This window comes from Polyodon spathula, chromosome 1, assembly GCF_017654505.1.
Source record: "Polyodon spathula isolate WHYD16114869_AA chromosome 1, ASM1765450v1, whole genome shotgun sequence".
Classification (NCBI taxonomy): Eukaryota; Metazoa; Chordata; class Actinopteri; order Acipenseriformes; family Polyodontidae; genus Polyodon; species Polyodon spathula.
In genome coordinates, this window is record NC_054534.1 from 100,236,839 (window position 1) to 100,259,168 (window position 22,330).

Sequence of the window (22,330 nt, forward strand, 5' to 3'; positions counted from 1 at the left end):
CACTCTCTCTCTCTGGATTCGCACTCTCTGGTTCTCTCTTGCTCGCTGGATTCATTCTTTCTTCAATCTCATCGCTCTCAACTCATCAAACTCTGAAGTTCTTCAACGAAGATGCAATTATGTAATATTCAAAGCTGTCCTGGAGAAGATGGGCTGCCTCCGGAACAACGAAAGCTTTTGCCTACAGTACAGACTTCAGAGAGATACTACACTGTGCTGCTGCCCAACAGATTTCTACAGAGAGGATAACCGTGTTAAGAAGACTTTGTTTTAAATATCTCACCAACAGAATAATTATCAAACTTATATTGTGTCTTTACAAGTAACTAAACTGAAGCCATGCTTTTGATATCATCACAATATGCAATTTGCATTAATTCAACTAGATGCTGGAACATTGTACATGTGTACTTTGATATACTTGATCGTTTTTTTTTTTTTTTTTTGGATTGTCTCAATCAAACAAAAAGAAAATGTAGGTTATGCAAAACTTTTGCCCATAGTTGTACCTGTGGGGCTTCACCATGCTTCATGGGGTGCAGACAAGATAGAACCAAGAAGGTCTCCCAACGCATTTTTTGGAAAATCTTCTTGTGGAGAACTTATTGTGAAGTTACAGATTTCAAACTTGTCATTCACACACAATTCAATTAATAATAAAAGTCTGAATTGCTCTGGTTAACTTCTGATGTACTGTGTGGTAACCTGAATGAATTTTTAGGTTATCACTTGAACCACCGCAGGATTAATGGGATTTAAAATGTAAAGGACTGTGTTTGTGAATGCAATGTGATTGTCCATTTAAAAAAATAAAGAAAAGAAAAAATTAAAGGACAACCGCAATGCATTCACAAACGCAGAGTCATCTCATCTACATTTTAAATCCAAACCGGTCAAGTTGTGACTGGCATGGCAGTTCTAGTGTTATATTTCAGTGGAAAATAAACAAAACATATAAGCATAACATGAATAATAAGGTAAAAAAGGACACAATACCAAGATCTAGACTTTTACTTTTTTTTTTGTAAATGTTGATTTTCTACCATCCCTCATCCTGAGCTTCATGTTGACCTTAACTTTCTACACCTATCCTGCTCCCTGAACCTCCCCCAATTTCAACTTGATTGAATTTAATCACAGAAGATACTTTCTGCTCACATGGGAGACAGTGAAACCAAACTTACAAGAGGCAGATTGAGTTACAATAATAATAATAATAATAATAATAATAATCTTTACAGAGCACCTTTCAGAGTGGACTACCATCACAAAGCACTTTACAAGATACGAGACTAGGGTGTGTGAACTCTTCTGCTCACCTACAATGCCCTTCATCACACAGGTCCTGAGTATCTCCTCAACCTGCTAGCTTGCTATGTCCCTGCCCACAAGCTGAGGTCCTCTGACTCTGCCTTACTTGTTATCCTAAAGCAAAAGCGCACCACACTTGGACAAGGCTCATCTAGCTTCATGGCTCCAACTCTCTGGAACTCTCCTTCAGCTTTTGTTCGGTGATGCTCTGGCCGTAGCTCGCTTTAAATCAACTCTCAAAACCCACCTGTTCTCTCTTGCTTTCCATGTTCCTTAAGCCTGATATCTGTTATTAACTGCTGCTACTATTTCACTTATTGTATCATGTATTCTGCACTTTCCACTGTGTTGTACTATTTCATGTATTATGCACTTTCCACTGTATTCAATGTACTATCATGTATTCTGCACTTTCCACTGTATTCAGTGTACTATCATGTATTATGTTCTTTCCACTGTATTCAGTGTACTATGTATTATGCTACTATCATGTATTATGCATTTTCCACTGTATATCATGTATTATGTATTTCTCTATTTTAAGTATTATGAATTTTCTTGTATTTATTGCATCTTGTAAAGCACTCTGTGATGGTATTCCACTATGAAAGGCGTATATAAAATAAAGATTGATTGATTGAACTATGCATCAGCTGCAGAGTACCTTACAACAACGTCTCACCCGAGAGATGGAGCACAAGGAGGTTTAGTGACTTGCTCGGGGTCACGCAATGAATCAATGGCTGAGCTGAGATTTGAATTGGGGACCTCCTGGTTACAAGGTCGTTTCTTTAACCACTGGACCGCATAGTCTCCAGCAGCTCATATTACAAGATGACATTTACATGGCTGTAGACTGATGTAATCACAGTTCACTACATCACCTGCACATTTGATTGATAAATAAAAATTATTAAATGGAATACTCTACATTACAGGGTAATTACTACAAATAACTAGAAAAAAAAAATCATATCTGTCTGATAGGTGGAGTAAATTAATCATCAGCATCTATATATACAGAAGTCATCAAAAGTTTATATACAGCAATATATGGAAATTTGCATACAGTGGGGTTTGTAAACTTTTGATGACAACTGTGTAACGGACCAATTTTTAAGTGTTATAAATATTATCGGTTAAACTTAACGCATCGAATACACCTCTTGTAAGTGTATTGAACACTCATTCGTATTAGTAAATGATAGTCTGGTGAATTAAGTAATTTAAGACACTGGATACCAATATTTATGACTGAAAAATCTATGAAAGTCAATAAATCAAAGAATAGCATTGTTTCAAATGAATGAGTTTAGGAGAATTAGTTGGGTAAATCAGGTTTGTGGCTGTAAAAAATGGCCAAAGAGAGGGATAGACGTAGGGAATGAAGAAACACACAGGGAAATCCACACCTAGTTTCGCATGGAAACCCACATTTTACGTGTAAATGTTAGTGAGCTTGTTTATCCTTACGTGACATCAGTATAAATAATGCAATGGAGCAGGTCAGTTGTTACTGTGGATTCCAAGGCAGCAGAAAGTAAGTGGTTGATGGGAGGTTTTATGGTTAACAGTGGTGTAGTTCACCTTAATGATAATGCGGGCGGCTTTTTTTATTATTGTTTTTTGCTATGTCTGGACTGTCATGTTGTATATCTCTTGTGGGTTTACAGTTCTATATAAAACTACTTACCATGAACTGCGGTGTACACTTGTTATAGTATTAAAGCAGCTGTTTGAGAATACCCTTGCTGTAAAAACTACGCTAAAGTTAAACACGAAGAGCAAGTGAGCGGCTTACTCACTGTCTGTAACAGAATTCACTTGCTTTTGTCCAAAGACAACCCGTGTCCGCCCTCCACTCAAAATCGCTGGACCGCGGAGGAAACCCAGGCATTCATAACTATATTTAGTAACTTGGGTGTGTTGAGCCAACTTATCCATCTGAAACAGCGTAACAAGCATGTGTACCAACAAGTGGTTGATGCCCTCTCAGAAAAAGGAATAGAGCACACAGTTCCACAAGCTAGGGACAAAATTAAAAAATGAAACAGTCCTACCTGCAGGAACGAGTAAGGAGGTGCCGTTCGGGAGAAGCAGGACAGCCCCGCAAAGCAATGCCTTTTGTTTCAGTTACACCTGCCCTAGCTATGTACGTGTTGCAGTGTCCATGAACATGGCAGTTGACAAAAAATACAGCGATGAATTGTGGTTTTATGCACCACTGTCCAACTACCCTGTACTCAACTGAGGATGCCAGCCTGTACAGAGCAATCACCACTCTTTTTTCCACTGGCACAAGAGGCCGTACGAAATTCCTTTTTGGCTGCATATCTTCCTTTACCAGTTCCACTATAATGCTGAATGTTTCCGTGGTGACGCGAAATTACTCTATCCACTGAAGATCTGTGAAAGTGATGCAGCACAACCTCTTCCCACCAGCAAGATGTGTCCAAACCGTCCTTTCACTAGCCATTGACATTACATAACAAGGCATAAGGATTTGCTGGTAGAGGATGTTTGGAGATTCAAGCTCCTGAAATAATGGGAAAACATCCACAGTTCCCAATCCAGACAGCCATGGGAGCATACGTGGAAGATGTGTGGCACTGAGCTTTAGAATCCTAAGTCTCCACCAGTTTTCAACCATGGTGATCTGCAGTACCTGTGTTGGTAGGTTTCATTTTATACTTCTGTGACGGAGTGTCCCGTTCCTTTATGTTTATAAGTGTTTTATGTTGTATGTAGTGTGTTAATGTTGGTGTTTATGTATAAAATACACAGGATATAAATATGGGTTACGAGCACAAGTGTTTAAAAAGTATATTTGTATTTAGGCACGAGGATTGCACAGCACTTCACGTGCAAGTAAAATAACATGTGAGCACGGAGAATTGCACTTTTATCACTTTACGTGCAGTTGTACCGAGACTCCAATTGAATGATTGATTAGCAATCAAGTCTCAGTACAGAGTACGGAGAGAGAGGGGAGTTTTTGGAGTTGAAATAACAATTGCTACAGCGTGCTGGAAGTGCCAGCATGGTACTTGTTTGTCTGTTCGTCCACTGTCTTGTTTAGTGTTGTCCGTTTTGTTTACCTTTTTATTTTGGCTGCAAGTGCCTTATCCTGTTTTGTGTGCTTTGTTTAGATCTTTTCACAACCTCCCAGTTAATTTTTAATGAATGAGTCATAAGATAAATTAGTTGAAACCGGATTCAATACTAGTGACATGCCACCCCGCCAATGTCATTTAAAAAACAATGTGGACAAGAGCAGTAAAACACATTATTAACCAACCAGGCATGAGGTACTTCGCTTCATGACAGCAGCTTAGATTCACTCGTGTACCAGTTATCTGCGCATGGAAACCACAATTTCACAAAATTTCACTAGTAATCTTACAAAAACAGCATGGGTACATGGGAACCCCCACCTTTTCCATTCATTTGCATGATGTCGGGTGAAAAGCCTGGTTTACTCGAGTAAAATAGAGTGAATTGAAACCCAAAAAAGCATTTCACATGAGACGTTTTTCTCAAACAAATGTCTCAAGCTAAAAAAAAACACACACGGAAACTCCACCAATGTCATGCCTACCCCATTGTGCAACTGTAACAGATTGGATGTACTAGATGAGATGCATACCCCTTGCAGCTTTACCATTCTCAGTTACACTAGATTAGATCTAGTGATTAAGGTAGGCTCAGAAAAAAAAAAGAATTGGCTCAAGGCTGGTCCCCCAAAGGCTGTTGCACCCCTTGTACCTCCCACCCCCCTGACGCCAGCCACTGTAGTAACTATTAGCTTGATCTAAAACTAAAATTAAATACTTACATGAAAATAAAATATTTTTAGTGGATGAGAAATGGGGAGAAAACGTAAATCAGTTTATCAATATACAATAGAAAACGAATGTTTCGTAGTACACAAAAAGCAAAAATAGCAGAAGTGGGTCAATGAGGCAGAGGACGCATAGCGTTGCAAATGCTGCTGCATTGAGATACAAGTTTGCGCTGACAGAATAAAAGAACATATTGAAAAAAAGCAACACAATAAACAACAACAAAAAGTGAAAAGAGACACACATTCATTTATGCAGCTTTTACAGATGCTTTAATAAAAGAGAGTGCAGAACAGTGTTAATTTCAGCGTCATTTTTTGTCCTTTTGGCCGTAGTCTAGTCGACGAAAACCTGTAGATATTTTAGTCAAGTTTTAGTTTTTGAATTTGATGTAGTTTAGGCTTAGTCTAGTAAACGAAAATGGTCAGAAGACTTAGTTCATTTTTAGTCATTCGATATTGATTTAGTCAGTCAGAATTTAGTCATCTTTCATTTTATCTAGCATACCATTATATTTAAATGTATTTTTTTAACAGCTCCTTATCTATATATCTATAAGAAATCTAGAAAATCTGCACACCAAGCCAGTGTAAGCAAGAAACAATTTAATTAGGCATAAGCCAAAAGACCATGCTAAAGTAAGACAACAGGATACTCATATACACGCCAAAGAATTATTTTATTTGTACAATCAGTCCATAGCTCTGAAGTAAGAGCATTTGGAGAAGAAAAAATTATGAAATGGTGGCAAAACTCTGTTTACAACAAACTAACATAGATAAATATGGCAACATATGTAAATATTTCCAAAGTAATGATTCCAAAATTGTGATTGGCTCATGGTAGCATGTTTTTGTCCAGCAACTTGTTTTGAACAAACCAGAATTAAAAATCAAAGTTTCAGATCTGTGCATTATGTAATTTTGGAGAAAAATATTTTTTATTTGAAGATTTTGTCAAAAAAAAAAAAAAAAAAGTACAATAACAAGGGATCCAGCAACCTAACTGTACATCTAGTGGACAATTTAAATGTTCGTTTTAAAAAATGCACATCTTTCCAGGTAAACTCTGCCTCTGTTTCTATTTCTATGTGTGAAATCACCAGTAATGCTCAACACTCTGTCAGCAAATGCCTGGGAAGCTGGCATGGCAAGTACATTCAATGCATTTAAGACTGGATGAAGAACTGGACTTAGTGGTTTCCAAAATGCAACTTCATTTTGATCACTGCAGGGCTCTGACAGAATTTGTTTGTACTTTTTGATTTCATGCCTGACTGAAGGCACAGATCTTGAAGCTGGCAACTGCTGCGAGGCTTTGGAAAGAAAATGGAATCTGGCTCTTTTTGTTGAGGGACTTTGGCATCTTTCAAGTTCTCTTCAGCACATCTTGTACTTCATTGTCTTCATTTTCAGTGAGTGTCTCTGCTGCAACCGTCAAGCAACAAGCTGCCAAAAGCTTCTCAGTTGCATTTGAGGATCTTCTGAAAAGTGCCACAAACCTTCATACTTTTACCAACAGACTACTCACACTTTTTATACCAGATGTACAACAAGTTGAAGAGTGTACACCACACAAGGCATTCTGTTTATGCTTTCATATATGTAGTCTGCATCTTTGAAATCTTCAAGTGCCGATCTAGATGTGCTATCTACATCTTCCTCTAAAGGAGATTTGAAAGCTGCTATGATGTTACTATCATTGTCTGTTATTACAGTTAAAACTTTCTCCTGTCAGATCTCCCATGAAGCCAAGCAGTGATCATCATTTACTCTCCAGTGTGAGGATGGGCAATTCGAATGAGAGACAGCAAGAAATGTTAACTACACAAGTAATACTATAGGAACTTATTTAGCAAGGGACCGACTCACAATTCACAATTATGTTGCGAATGTGCCTGAGTGTTCTCATTGCACATGGAGTATTCCTACGCCAATACACAAGGAGTATTTACTCCCTAACTAAATCATACACGGTTTGCACTAAAACACAGTATAGCACTGGGGGGGGGGGGGGGGGGGGGTTATTGAAATATTGAAACTCGCACTGTCAAATCCACATTTACTATTTTCCCTAAAATAATAATATTCATTACAAAAAAAGTAGAAACAATATTTAAAATGGGGAAGTATGATAAATTCACTGTGTGCGTTTTAGTCAAACAAGCTGATTTCGTCTCGTCTTAGTCCGTTTTTGAAACCATTTAATGTAGTCATCATCGTCATCGTCATTTTGGATCATTTTAGTCACTTATAGTCTTCGTCGACTAATACAATAAATGCTTCGTCGACGAGCGTTTTAGTCACCAATTTCATCAACGAAAGTAACACTGGCGCAGAACGACTGTGTTAATGAATTTTTCAAAGCTCTGTGCTTTGGTGGACAGCCACTGTTTATTGCAGAGAGGTGTGTATTGGTGACTTTGCGTGACAGTGCAGTCCATCAGCTAAAATGTTGCCTAATGCCAGCAATCTTAATTGTAAATATTTGACAGAAAATGGTGATGATTTAGTTGGTAAACATATGGAGCGTATTGATGATACTCTCCAGTGTGATTTTGGACATGTCTCCTGACGGCTTGCGCCATCCAGTTCCATCAATTTTCTTTTCTTTTTATGATTTCAAGGTGAAAAACCTGGCTGTTTTGTGCTGATGTCATGCTCATACATTCTGCAGATACTATTTGTGTCAGCACAGCGATTGTCCAAATGTTTGCAAAGTACCAGCTAACTTTGGAAAACATGGCTTCCTTAGACTTGCACAGGTTCTGGTTCATCATACATGCCAGGGACATTAAACGTAATTAAACTGCTACACACCATATTCCACATGTAGTGCTTAGATAAGATTTCTTTGCACTGATTTCTACCGAAGTATAAAATTAGAAACCATTTTTTTACAGATTTTATCCAGATTTTAACATATGCAAAATAAACTCAGAAAAAATCCTAGGAATTTTTTTAAAGATAAAAACCGAAAATGCGGAACACTAGTTATAACATTGCCTGTAAGATGTGTTGGACATTGCTGTGGTGTTTCTTGTCTTCCTGCGTTTCTTTAAATAACTTTCGTTACTTTTTTGGCATTATGAACTGCTTTGGGCAACTCCGACCTATCTGGAATGTTTACACCTTTCGCTGCAGTCCTGGAATTCATTCTGGTCGGGTAGCAGCAGAAGCAGCACAATATAACTCAAAAGATGCACCTATTATTCCACACTTTTTATATGTGTATTGTTTATTATTATTATTATTATTATTATTATTATTATTATTATTATTATTATTATTATTATTATTATTATTGCTACAAAATTATAATAACTGTGTTTTGACTAGTGTATGTGTAGTCTAGACATTATCTTTTATAATTTATTTTGCCTTTATTTATTTTTTATTCTCGTCTGTGGACAGGGCCATGGGTGTATAAAGGGTTGCACAAAGTGTTCACTCAGGTATCCCAACAAGGAGCCAAACAAAGCACAAAAACTTTTTTTAAGGCAAGGTAAAATTGTTTATAATAGAAAAAGGATGCATGTACAAAATTATGATACTGGATCTTTAAATCAGAATTTTCTCTTTGTTCTGGGACTTCCCCAAAAAAGAAAACACGTCAGTGACTTTATCTTGATAGCTAAATACTGAGAGTAATAAATAATAATTAAGAACAAATATATCTATTCTCAATTATTGTTTATTATCATTTCAGCATATATAGGAGGCTTGATTGATGAATTCTAATATAATGCAGAGCAAGATGTGTCAGTTCTTTTTAACAGTTCAATAACATTGTAATTTGGCACTGTGAGCAACCACATTTAAAATGTAACCCTAGACAACGATTTTATTATCCCACCATAGTAAAGGGGAAAACTATTTCACTTTTCTGGTATCCCCATTAGCAGTTTGTCAAGATTCAAAATAGTGTAACAGCTTGAGTTCACCGAGACCTTTTGTCTCTTGATTGAAGCTAAATTGGCTTTGGTCAACATACATTAATAGGACAGTTGACCTTGGTGTGCTTCACAATGGCAGGCAAAACAGCTTGATTTCCTGGAAAGAGTTATTCAATTGGGATTTAGCTCCACTGGTCAGAGACCTGTCTGGACTCTTTTATTCAGTGAAATATTCTTCCCCAGAACATTACTCTGGCAGAAACCTTAGAGTTTATTTGTAGGTCAAAGGGCTACATTTCTAGGAGTAAAAGCTTTCAAAGCACTTGATGATTGGTGCTGGTGGTTAAGTTCAAACCTCTCCATCTTATACCAATTTGACCTTTATCTGTTATATTAAAGAGCAATATGGTTTAATAAAGAGTATACATCACATATGGGTTTCTGAAAAATCCAGTACATCATTTCCCAGCACAGTCATCTTGTGAGACATGTTGACATACTCAGCACATTACTATAATTTACCAGTAGCAAAAGAGAGTCACATGCAGTATTAACTCATCCCCACTTCAGTGTAACCCATTCATGTCAGAAATCCTGCTCAGCAAGAACACCTTACGGTGCTGGATCACTAGCACACTTACAGTAGCTTGTCATAAACTATGAACCCACGAAACATTGAAAATGGGCCTTTTAAGGCTTTCATACAAAGAGCCTATTTGGGAAAAGAGGGATGTAAGGTAAGATCTGGAAAATTATTTTGTTAGCTACAACCACTTTTTACAAAAGTAACCTAGAAAAATAATTGATTCGAATACAGGAGGAACTTTTGGTAAAGCGGTGTGGTTTTGTTAAATAGGGGATAATCCATCATAAACTGTGCATTCATTCTTGTTGTTTATAATCCTCAGCCAATTGCCAACATATATTTCATGGATGCAAGGCTCTGAACAGTATATTCAAAAGTACTCCTGCTAATACTGTGGCTTTTACAGCTGCATTTACTGCGACTGTTCTTTAAACCACTGCCATTTTAGGGCTAGGAAATAAGTCTTGTGATGCACAGACATACCCTCTACAGATTGGGACCTATTTAGTCTGGTTTAACAAAAGCCCTTGTGAGCAGATCCTTTGATGTAAAAAAGCACACTGAATCTTAATGTTGAAGCAGGAAGCAGTTGAAGGGTAGGCCATATTCCTTGCCTGTTGAAGGTAAAGTGGTGTAAGCAATGTAAGCAACTCTTTGTCAGCACTCTTGGATTGACCTGAGAAATACTGTATGTAAAAGCATTAGTAATTGTGATGGTATAAAGGTAGAACAGTGAAATGGGCTCTTGGAATGGAACTGCCTGTATTACTCCAAGGGCAGCAATCCTGTTGTATTGATAACTGTTTGATAGATATATGACTAACTAAACAAAACAAGGATCCATAGGACAACTACAACTGCTATGCATCCATAGAGTGAGATTTCAATGTTGCAGTTACAATATATATGAACTTGTGACCCTTACATCCATATATGCGTGCTGTTAATAAGCCGGTCAGAAATCACATAAATAGCAGGTGGATTAATACAAAGTTAAAGAGGGGCAGCATTAAGATCCATGCACAGCATCGACCTGACCCTTCCCTTATGCACTGCAAGGGATAAAGAATGGCTAGATTGATTGAAAGTGCTAATAAAATAGAAAAAACATAACGAATAGGGACTTGACTAACTGGCACAAGGATCCTCTCCTTGGTAGCGTGTTATCTGCAGGCCAGGCACCCAGCTCCTTTTCCCCTCTCCCAACCAACTTAGTTCCCAAAGAAGAACAGACGGTTTAAGGAATTATCTATATCTATTAAAGTTAATTACATTCAAGCTTGTGTGTTCAAAGTAATAAAGTGCAGTAAGTGCAATTTGAATTTCCATGCCACTAAGTAAATAGTATCTTGTTTGGTAATATTAGGCATATATGGGCAAAGAGAGGAATGTTGTGTGCTTAAAGACTTTACAGGCTTCTAACAGATTACCTGCCTTTAAATCTTCTTCCAGACAAAGTCTATGAAAGCCAGACTGTTTGTTGTGCTAATGAATGTTATTTAGTGTGCAACAAAACTGTTATGCCAACAGATGTTCAAAGGAAATGTGTCTTACGGTTGAAAGATACAGATTTGTAGACATATCACTCAAAGCAGTGTTGTCTAATCATGACTAACTAACTTAGAGGCAAATAGTATTAGGAGACAATCAAATTGTGATATACAGGTAATGAACAAAAAAATGGAAATACCAATGTAAAATCACTTAATAGGGCGTTTGGCCACCACGTACAGCCAGTACGGCCGGTATATGTCGTGGCATAGAGTCTACCAAACTCTGGAATTCTGCAGAAGGGATGTGGCACCATTCTTTCACGAGAAAGTCAATCAACTCACACCTGGTAGATGGAGGTGGAAAACGCTGTCTCAGGCGTCGTTCTAGAATATCCTATAAATGCTCAGTTGGGTTCAGATCTTATGACTGAGAAGGCCATGACATATGGATACCATAAGTGTCATGCTGATCAAACCATTGGGTGACCACATGTGCTCTGTGGGTGGGGCATTGTCATCCTGGAAGACACCCCCCCCCCCCCCCCAGCAGGAAAGAAATGCTGTAACATAGGATGAAGATGATCACTCAGTACCATTAAGTAGCTATTAGCATTGACCTTGCCTTATAATGATACGAGTGCACCCAAACCATGCCAGGAAAATGTGCCCCACAACATTACGAAACGACCAGAACCCTTCATTGTTGGAACCAAGCACTCAGGGCTGTAGAATTCTTTAGGTTGGCGCCACATGTGCACTAGTCCATTTGTCGAAAACATGGTGAAGGATGAGTCATCTGACCATATCACATTTCTCCACTACTCAGTAGTCCATTGCCTGTGCTCTTTGCACCACTGGACTATTCCTTGCACTTCGAGTCAATGCACGGCTATCACGATAATGGAGTATGCGCTTCCGCCCACTGTTGTCCTTTGCTGATGATGTCTTTCCCTCGGAGTTCCATGCCGACATCACCTTAGACACCGTTGCCCACTACCTGTACATTATGGTCACATTTTTTGTTGGCTATTTCCAGCTAGCATTCTGGGCAGCATCCATCAATGTAACAACCTCCAACTGCACAGTGATCACCTCATAGAACTTAGACTGATTTAACATTGGTCATTGCATACAGATTTATACACTCAGTGGGGTCTGTCCAATTGATTTAAAGAGTGGTGGATCAAAATACCGCCACTGTTAGATCATGCAAACAAGGGCAAAAAAAGAATCAAATGAAATATCTTACCGTGCATGTGATAGCGAATTTCTGTCTGTAACAATGTTGTCAAACTCCTGTTTTAATTATTTAAGCCACATAAGTATTTATATCCACAGTTTAGATCAATTGAATTGGCCCCAGTGCTTATGCAGGCATTTAAGTTTTCAAAATATTAAACCAATGACAATACTATGATATATTTAAAAAAAAAAAAAAAAAACTTTGCAAGGTTTTTACATTGGGAATTACTTTTCAGAAAACTGTTTTCCAAGAACTACCAGATTTCAAAGCACAACTTCTGAAAACACTCTTTTTGTTTGTGTAGTCTTGTAGTTGTACTGCCAACTCCATATACAGGCATAGGCAAATACTTTGAAATATATCTTTCTGTATTGTTTTCTCATTCTTCATTGGAATTCAGCAAGCCTGATTGATTGTGCTTTTATGATAAAGTAATAGACGAAGGACATGAGACATGTTTACACACTAGTCATTTGAAATAACCAGTGCCTAAATTCTCCAAACTATGTACTTGAAATTGTCATTATTGTCACGATTTTTTCATATATAGAAACACACCCAAAAAGTTAAAAACCCAGAACTAAACAACTCAGACATTTACTTTAAGGGCTTGTGATTAGTCTAACATTGTTTTTTATTTGTTTTAGAAATGCAAACTGTTTTTTTTTTTTTTTTTTTTTTAAGGCCAAAAATGTGCTTTTGACAATTTGGAGCAAATACTTTTGAGAATTTAGCCCAATGTATAATAATTCCCCTACCTAGGGACAACAATATATATATATATTATATATATATATATATATCTATAGATATATATATATAAGGGCATATATAGTTTATGTTTTTGCGGTAACGCATTTTTGTTTATGTTTTTGAGAAAGGGGATTTAAGAATAGCATTTTTGTAGTATAAAGATTTCAAATTTGTATTCTTTAACCAATGCATCACAGTTCATTTAAAAAGGGCAGGATCTAAGGTTGTTTAACCAATTGTTGAGCTATGTTTAAAATATCCAAATGCCTAATACAGAATTAAAACCACTATTCAGCACACTGTTCAATGCCTAATACAGAATTAAAACCACTATTCAGCACACTGTTCAATGCCTAATACAGAATTAAAACCACTATTCAGCACACTGTTCAATGCCTAATACAGAATTAAAACCACTATTCAGCACACTGTTCAATGCCTAATACAGAATTAAAACCACTATTCAGCACACTGTTCAATGCCTAATACAGAATTAAAACCACTATTCAGCACACTGTTCAATGCCTAATACAGAATTAAAACCACTATTCAGCACACTGTTCAATGCCTAATACAGAATTAAAACCACTATTCAGCACACTGTTCAATGCCTAATACAGAATTAAAACCACTATTCAACACACTGTTCAATGCCTAATACAGAATTAAAACCACTATTCAGCACACTGTTCAATGCCTAATACAGAATTAAAACCACTATTCAGCACACTGTTCAATGCCTAATACAGAATTAAAACCACTATTCAGCACACTGTTCAATGCCTAATACAGAATTAAAACCACTATTCAGCACACTGTTCAATGCCTAATACAGAATTAAAACCACTATTCAGCACACTGTTCAATGCCTAATACAGAATTAAAACCACTATTCAGCACACTGTTCAATGCCTAATACAGAATTAAAACCACTATTCAGCACACTCTTCAATGCCTAATACAGAATTAAAACCACTATTCAGCACACTGTTCAATGCCTAATACAGAATTAAAACCACTATTCAGCACACTGTTCAATGCCTAATACAGAATTAAAACCACTATTCAGCACACTGTTCAATGCCTAATACAGAATTAAAACCACTATTCAGCACACTCTTCAATGCCTAATACAGAATTAAAACCACTATTCAGCACACTGTTCAAGTTCAAAGCGGTAACATCATGAAGAAGTCATTATTCCAGACTTTAATTAACTCAGTGGAGTGCTTTGCCCCAGTAGTGCATATGAAATTACATTTGAATTCACACTACTTATATTTTTGTCATTTTTCCAAGTATCCCTGTCACAATGTCATTGCTCTGCACTTGAACAGTGCACTGAATAGTTACTGTAGTCTGCATTAGGCATTCTCCATCATGTACATTTGTATAACCTGTATTCAAAACAAACAAAAGGTTCATCTTTTTAATGGGGAGCTGCAGCTTTCTCTGCTACAGACACAGACAGACAAACAGACTCTCTAGCTTCAGAGTATCTGCATATAGTACTTTAATCAGAACATTAAGTAGCACTTTTGTCAGTGCTGGAACCATTTACAATGCAAGCTGTTCCCACAGCCTACTGCCCCAATCTAGACTGCCTGCAGCCTTTTATGCTTAGCAGGGGAATATTTGTAGAATTGTCATGTTTTATTTCTTCATCATCACATTCAGAAATGTTAGTATGTACACACTAGTGACTTGACTGGAGAAAATGTTGTCAAGACAAATCTGCATATTATGATATACATCAATAGGACTTCTCTTTTTTATCATGCTTATTTTAAAGTATACTCTGTAAAGAAATGCACTATAACTTCTGTGAGTGTAATGCAGAGATTTTTACCTGCACCTAGCCCTTGAGAGATCCCCATTAATGGTTATTAATGAGGCACTTTCCCGCAGTAACAACAGGCCCTTGACACTGCTTATCATTGTGTACAGTAAACCTGCCTTTGACATCATTGATCATATTACTTTAGTGGATCTTCTATCTACTCATGTTGGTGTCCAGGGTCCATCTCATGACTGGATTCACACTTATCTCTGTCATCAGCAACAATTTGTTGAGGTCTGTCACTGATCTTTATCGATTCATTGGTGAACTCCGGCTTCTTGGTGCCCTTCTATTTACAATCTCAGTTTTACTCTTGGGTTATGTGATCTATGATCATGCTCTTGACATCCTCTACTTGCTGATAATGGTTGTGTGTGTGTCTGGTAACACCCTGAAGGGGGCAGTTTTGAAAGCGTTACGCTCCAAAGTGTAAAGAATGACCAATAATGATACAAAATTAGAAATATATCTTTCAAATATACTGTGAGGGGAATGGGTCAAACCCGTTCAAGTGGGATAAGAAAATTTGCTAACCTTTCTCTACTGGAGACCCGGATTTCAATCTGTCACAGGAGTTTGGTAGTTTTAATCAATCAATCAATCTTTATTTCTTATATAGGTCATTTTGCGAATCACCTCAAAGCACTTTACAGATAAAAACAACAAACATTGTAATAGTATACAAGACAATTTTGAGAAATTAGTAAAAGATAAGGTCATAAAATACCCATTTAAATTACATCCATTAAAATGATTTAGAGAAAGTGTTTCTAGTCATACTTTTAAAAGCATTGACAAAAGGTACATCATTTATAAAAATAAAAAAAATAGTATGAAAATTCATACGCCAAATTATATTTAAAAAATAAAACATTTTTAGTTTTTCTTTAAAAGCTGCAAAAGATGGTTCTACCCTTATATATCGTGACAGACCATTCCACAACATAGGGGCTATAAAGCTGAATGCTCTGCCACCTGCCTTCTGTGCCTGTATTCATGGAATACTGAGCAAACCTTCATCTTGTGTCTAAAAGATATGGGGTCAGCAATTATTTTAGATATAAGGGAGCAAGTCCACGCCAAGCTTGATAATTTAGAAGCAGCACCTTAAAATCAACCTTGAACCATACAGGAATCCAATGAAAGGCTGCTAACACAAGTGTGATGTTCATGTTTCTTTGTTCTTGTTAAAACTCTGGCAGCATTTTGCACAAACTGCAATCGAAATATAACATGATTTGAAATGCCAGAGAAAAAAGCATTGCAATAGTCAATCCTAGATGTTATAAATGCAAGGATCAGTCTCTCAGCCTCCGGCAGTGAAAGCGAAACGTCATAGTTTGGCAATATTTCTTAACTCTATAGGGTTTGCTTAATGTTAAATATCCCACGGCAACCTGGCCCTTTAAATCTTTTTACTCAGGCATGGCGAGAGACAGACCTGCAATACATAATTGGAAAGAGGAGAATCAGAGCATTAAAATTAAGTCCTACCCGTGTATTTCTGGTATTGGACCATGTAAGGAGACAGCTACGAATGCAAGTGTTTTGCAATGTTACTGCTGTGCTATAAGACAGACCTATCTTGGTGCAGTAAACAAACATTTTCACACAAAATCTTTACAAAATAAGAGAAATTGTGACATCAAAGGCACAATGACCTATTTTCCATATATATATATATATATATATATATATATATATATATATATATATATATATATATATTTATATGTTTTTTGTTTGTTGGTTAGATGCACGAGACAAGAACTGTTAGAGTTAGGTTGCCATGGTTGCCACCTTGCTGGTCATTCAAGCCACATGAGCAAGGTCCCTGGGATGAATAATTTGGATGCAATTTTTTTTCTTTTGCATATTTTTCAATTGTTCAGGTTTTTGTTTTGTTTTTTGCTTTTGGTCTCTTTTGTTTATATGGCCGTCATTTCTTTATTTATTATCCAATTTGTTCCCTACAAAAAAAAAAAGGCAAAAATAGCTCGGACCCAAATAAAAAAAAAAATACATTTTAGTAACATTCCTAATGTGTGGTTTCTCTCCTTAGCCTTCAACTCAGAAGAGAAACTACCCAATGTGAAAAAGACAAATTTATATTATTTAGTTGATTCTGTGATCCCAAAAACATCAGCTCTGTTTTATCTGAGTTTAACATTAACATGTTTTTTGACATTCATTGCTAAATGTTAGCAGGACTGGTGGTCAGAATATTTTCAGCTGAGGTGTTGTCTGGTTTCAGAGATAAATATAATTGAGTATCATCAGTGAACATCACCATTAGAAAATTTTACTGATAAAAGGTAAGTGTAGCTCAGAAAAGCACTAAATATGCCAGAGACAGGGATATTGGTATAGTGGCCATGTAAGTCATTTCACTAATTCTGATGACCTCAAGGATATTTATTAGAAGAGTTATTGATGGTATTATACCGGTACACACGCTTTCACAGTTTTTAGAGAAAACATTACTGAAAGTGGCTTTAGGAAGAAAAATATATTCAAAATTCAGCATACCAGCAAGCCTTAAAATGGAAAATGTTGTACATATAAATAAAATAAAATATAGTGTTAATGTAGCTTTTCTTGTTGTGTAATTAACAGACTGTTTGAAGGCTTATTTAAGTTTATTTAATCAAACATCTTAAAGATAATTACTCAGAAAATATGAATGCTTGCACAGCCCTAATTTACAGTAGCTAGTAATTAGGCCATGCACATTATTTTAAGGTGTGTGTTTTTTTTAAATAAAATAGAGAATACTTTGGAATAAAAAGTTACTTCTGTACTTTCAAAATCATTTTAAATTCTTGTTTTGTACCTAACATAAAAGTCTGGGTGCATCACAATGTTCTGCAAGTCAACATGAATACATCAACGTTACTGTTTTTTATGGTACTATTGTACATTTGTTTCAGAAAATTAAATTTGCAATCTGTTATGGTTGACAGATGCTTGTATTAATCAAAAACATGGCTTGTGTATTTTAGAAGCCCAGTAGATACTCTGAATTATCATTAAGTCATCACATCAGTCACTTTGCAAAACAACTTAGCTTGCTTCAGGTCTGTATGAACCACAGAATCTTTCATGCATGCCTTTGGTAAATCACAAATTCAATCCTGAATTTTCATTATTAGATGTAGTCCTCAATTCAACAACCTAAATATCTATCTATCTTCTTCTTCTTCTTCTTAGGCTTCCAAGCCCATGGCTGGGAAACCTATTGTTGTTAGGATTTTTTTCTTCCTCTCTTTTTTTCATATGGCTCTAAAATAACACCGTTAAACAAAAACTCACGAAACATGGTATGGTGGTAGAGGCCTTCGGGAAGTTGTTCCAGAGCCAAAATGAAGGCCATAGGTCACATGATTTGGCAGCCATATTGGATTTTTCAAGAATTAAAAAAAAGCTTCTCCGAAACCACTTATGGTAGAGATGTGAAACTTTGGACACAAACTACCCTTATGTCCTAGATTTAGATTGGTCACATGGTTCAATGGCCATATTCAATTTGTCAAAAATATTCTAACATCTTCTCTAAAACCGTTATGCCGATTGAAGCGAAACTTTGCATACATAGCCTTGGCAAGGTTGTCAACCAAGTTTCTTCAACGCAAGTTGCTACATAAAAAACATGGCCGCAACGAGCCAATCATATTTCAGCTATGATCAATTTGCACATATTTGCATATATTGATGAATCTTAACCCAGTAATGGAGGCCTGGGAATTATTGTATGCTCTATTACCTTGATCATGACATTTGACCTCTCAGTAAGGTCAAATGTAAAACTAGCTTTTAACTTCTTACACAATGCAGATAGAGTCATGGTTACTATGGAACACATATAGGAACTCATATATGCTCAATCAAAAATGGACAGTTGGCAAACTAATGTTTTTGGTCTCTGAGGGGGCACACCGGTAATGGCTAGTTATATTGCATTGGATTTCTGGCTTTCAAGCGGCCCTCCTCCTCCCTGTCCTTCACCTCCTAGTCTTTCTTCCACCCCAAAATGGTACTGCTGCAAGTATGTTTATTTAATAACAAAAATAAGAGTTTAAACAAAACAAAAACACTGACACCAAAGCAAAGGGCATATTGGCCAAAGTGAAATAACACGAACAGTAACAATTATTACTCCCACGAATACCTTGTTCGCTGGCTGGTAGCATTTACTCTTACTCCTTAATTCTCTCCTAAACTCTCTCTCGCTCTGAGCCCAGAGTGGGTATTTTATACTGTAGCTGGAGCCTTAATTATCCATTAAATAATTACCTTATTAAGGCTCCAGCCACATTCCCATTAGCTATTTAGGATGGGGATTTATCCCCATCCATGCCAGCTACACTTTACGAGACCAGCTTTTTGCCGGTCTCAAACAATAGATAACAACATCGTACAGCTTTCATAGTCTGCACATAAACACAATATAATAATAATATAATAATAATAATAATAATAATAATAATAATAATAATAATAATAATAATAATAATACATAAATAATAAAAGGGGCCGGCACCTTGTCACAGGAACAAGTGTAGGAACCCATATATTTTCTATCAAAAAATGCCCTTGTCCGTGACCTCTGACCTCTGCTAAAGGTCAAATGAAAAACTAGCTCATAACTCCTTACAGAGTGTAAAGAGGGTCATGGTTACTATGGAACATACATAGAAACTCATATATGCTATATTCAACCAATCAAAATGCTTAAATTTCACAATAACTTCTTGGAAGCCATAAAGTTGCTTGCTTCTTCTTCTTCTTCTTCTTCTTCTTCTTCTTCTTCTTCTTCTTCTTCTTCTTCTTCTTCTTCTTCTTCTTCTTCTTCTTGCCCGAGAAATGTGGTGTACGAGTGAATAAATTGCTGTTTGATATATTATAACTCAAAACGACTGCTGTAATAGAATTGATTTACTTATAAGTGTTAGGAAAAGTACACCATTTGTTAATATACAGAATTATACAGTGTTACGAGTGCTATACCTCTTTTCCACTTTACAGCCGAGCCAATCTGGTGTGGTTTAGGAGGAGGCTGATTGTTTTTCCACTGCAGAGCCTGAGCCGTACAACTGACGGCACACACAATAAGCGTGTCGATTTGCATAGGTGATGTGATATTAAGAGGTGCTGTATTTGAGTTGAAAGTTGGTCTAGAGGTTATGGTTGTGTTTTTCTTAGTTTTCATTCTTCATATATTAATGAAAACACATGAAATGCCATTACAGGCTTTTTGGAGAGAGCAGTAATTTGTATTTGACAAACAAGATAATCGGCATTAGGCACCACAATGTATGATGAAAATAATTAAACCTCGCCCCTGGCCTTGCATGGCTCTGGGCCAGTTTCATGGTTTAATTCTTGCTCGGCATGACAAATACACAGTGGCTTTGATGTGCCACTGGAAAAGGTTTAGTAGTTTCACTCACTCTTTGTTGTTGTGAAGTACCTGTATCAGTACTTCCTGTTGGCTCACCAGTGGCAGGGATCAGCCAGATACTGTAGGGGGGGTTAAATATTTTTGAAGTGCCTTTTAATAACAGGTGATTGCCCCCTGCATAAGGTGTATTGGGTGTAAACAGAGACCCTCTTGTGTTAACAATAACCTGTAAAGAGTCGGTGGAAACGTTCGGGAAAGAAGACAAAAGCTTCTTTTGGAAATAGTCCGCTTTCAGATGGGAATGGTGCTTGTCACTTTTTTTCTGTCTTTTTTTTTAGATTTTATGTTTTTAGATTTGAAAGTGATCACAGCATTTTGCTATTTAATATTTCACTTTTTGATTTGATTTATTTATATAATATTATGATAATTATTTTGTCACAGTGTTGCGTTATTATAAAAGGTTACTATCTTTATACAGCATGTTTAAATCAAAAGTAACCTCAGTGTCTGAAGAAAAAAATGATTCAATTTAATTAAAAAAAAAAAAGTTTTGAGTTAATTGTGAATGAAAGAACAGTTCATTGTTGATATATGGTCTCTGCAGTTAATTTACTTTGTATTAGTAAATGTTAGGGTGACCTGTGTTACACTATCACTGAGTTATTTATCTGATTTTGTTTTTACTTATTGGTTTATTTTTTAGAGGCTTGGAGCCATGAACGCCAATATTTTGAGTAAATCATAGCTTACCCTAGCATTTCCCAAACTCTATTTCAACATGGGTGATTTGAAAATTGATTCAGGATTTATCCTAGGACATGCTTTTAAATGTGTAGTGCAGCTCACTGGGGTACTTCATCATCAGGCTGAAATGTAATAATTCAAATGGAGAGTCAACAGCATATACCCTTACAGCATCCAAGCCAGGATGCACAGTATATCATTGTGAAAGTTCAATTTTGATCCATCAGCTTGTAGTCGTAATTATATATATATATATATATATATATATATATATATATATATATATATATATATATATATATATATATATATATATATATATATGTATATCACTACAGTACTGAAGATTCTGTTTAAGTTAACCCTGTAAGTACTGCATTTACTGTAGTTGTAATAATTGTCACAATTAAGATTAATCCAAAAACGATGGGTGCTTTCAAAAGTTAAAGTTATTATTAGCAATAACAAGCTTATAAAAAAAAACAAAAAAAAACTTTCTGAATCTTTTCAACCCATTGAATTGAAACCCCTGCTTAGCAACATTAATTGACAAGAGAATTAATAAAAAGAGCCTACTGTTTCAGTTTAAGTATACATAATATAAATAATGCGGCATATAAAAACTTTTAGGTCATGGCAAATAGTAGGTGGGACTGACAGTAGCCACTTTTCTTGAAGATACTTCTGTATCCAAGTCTGTGATTTTTTTTTTTTTTTTCACAAGGAACAGTTTCAGTGATTCTCTGGGCCAGTGTGAAGAACACACTTCTCTGAAGGGATTAGATTCATTTACAGTAGTCTGTTGCGTATTCGACTGAGGTAGCACCACAGCAAGGGTGGATATGTCAAAAGTCGGATAAAGGAATGAATTACATTCACACCATTACCATCATACGTTTTGAGATTCAGCTTTTATTAGGGAGTGCCTCTTTTTTATGGTTTCCCCACATTGTCTAGATGAAGACATTTTTGAGTCAACATAAACTCCTAGACCTTTTTCATAGATTCCTTCTTCAATTACAGTATCTCCCCTCTAGTATTTATAGTGGACATTTTTATTGCCTGTGTGCAATATATTACACTTTTCTCTGTTAAATGTCATTTGCCATGTGTCTGCCCAGTTCTGAATCTTGTCTAGATTATTTTGAATTAACTTTGCTGCTGCAACGGTGTTTGCCACTCCTCCTATTTCTGTGTAATCTGCAAATTTAACAAATTT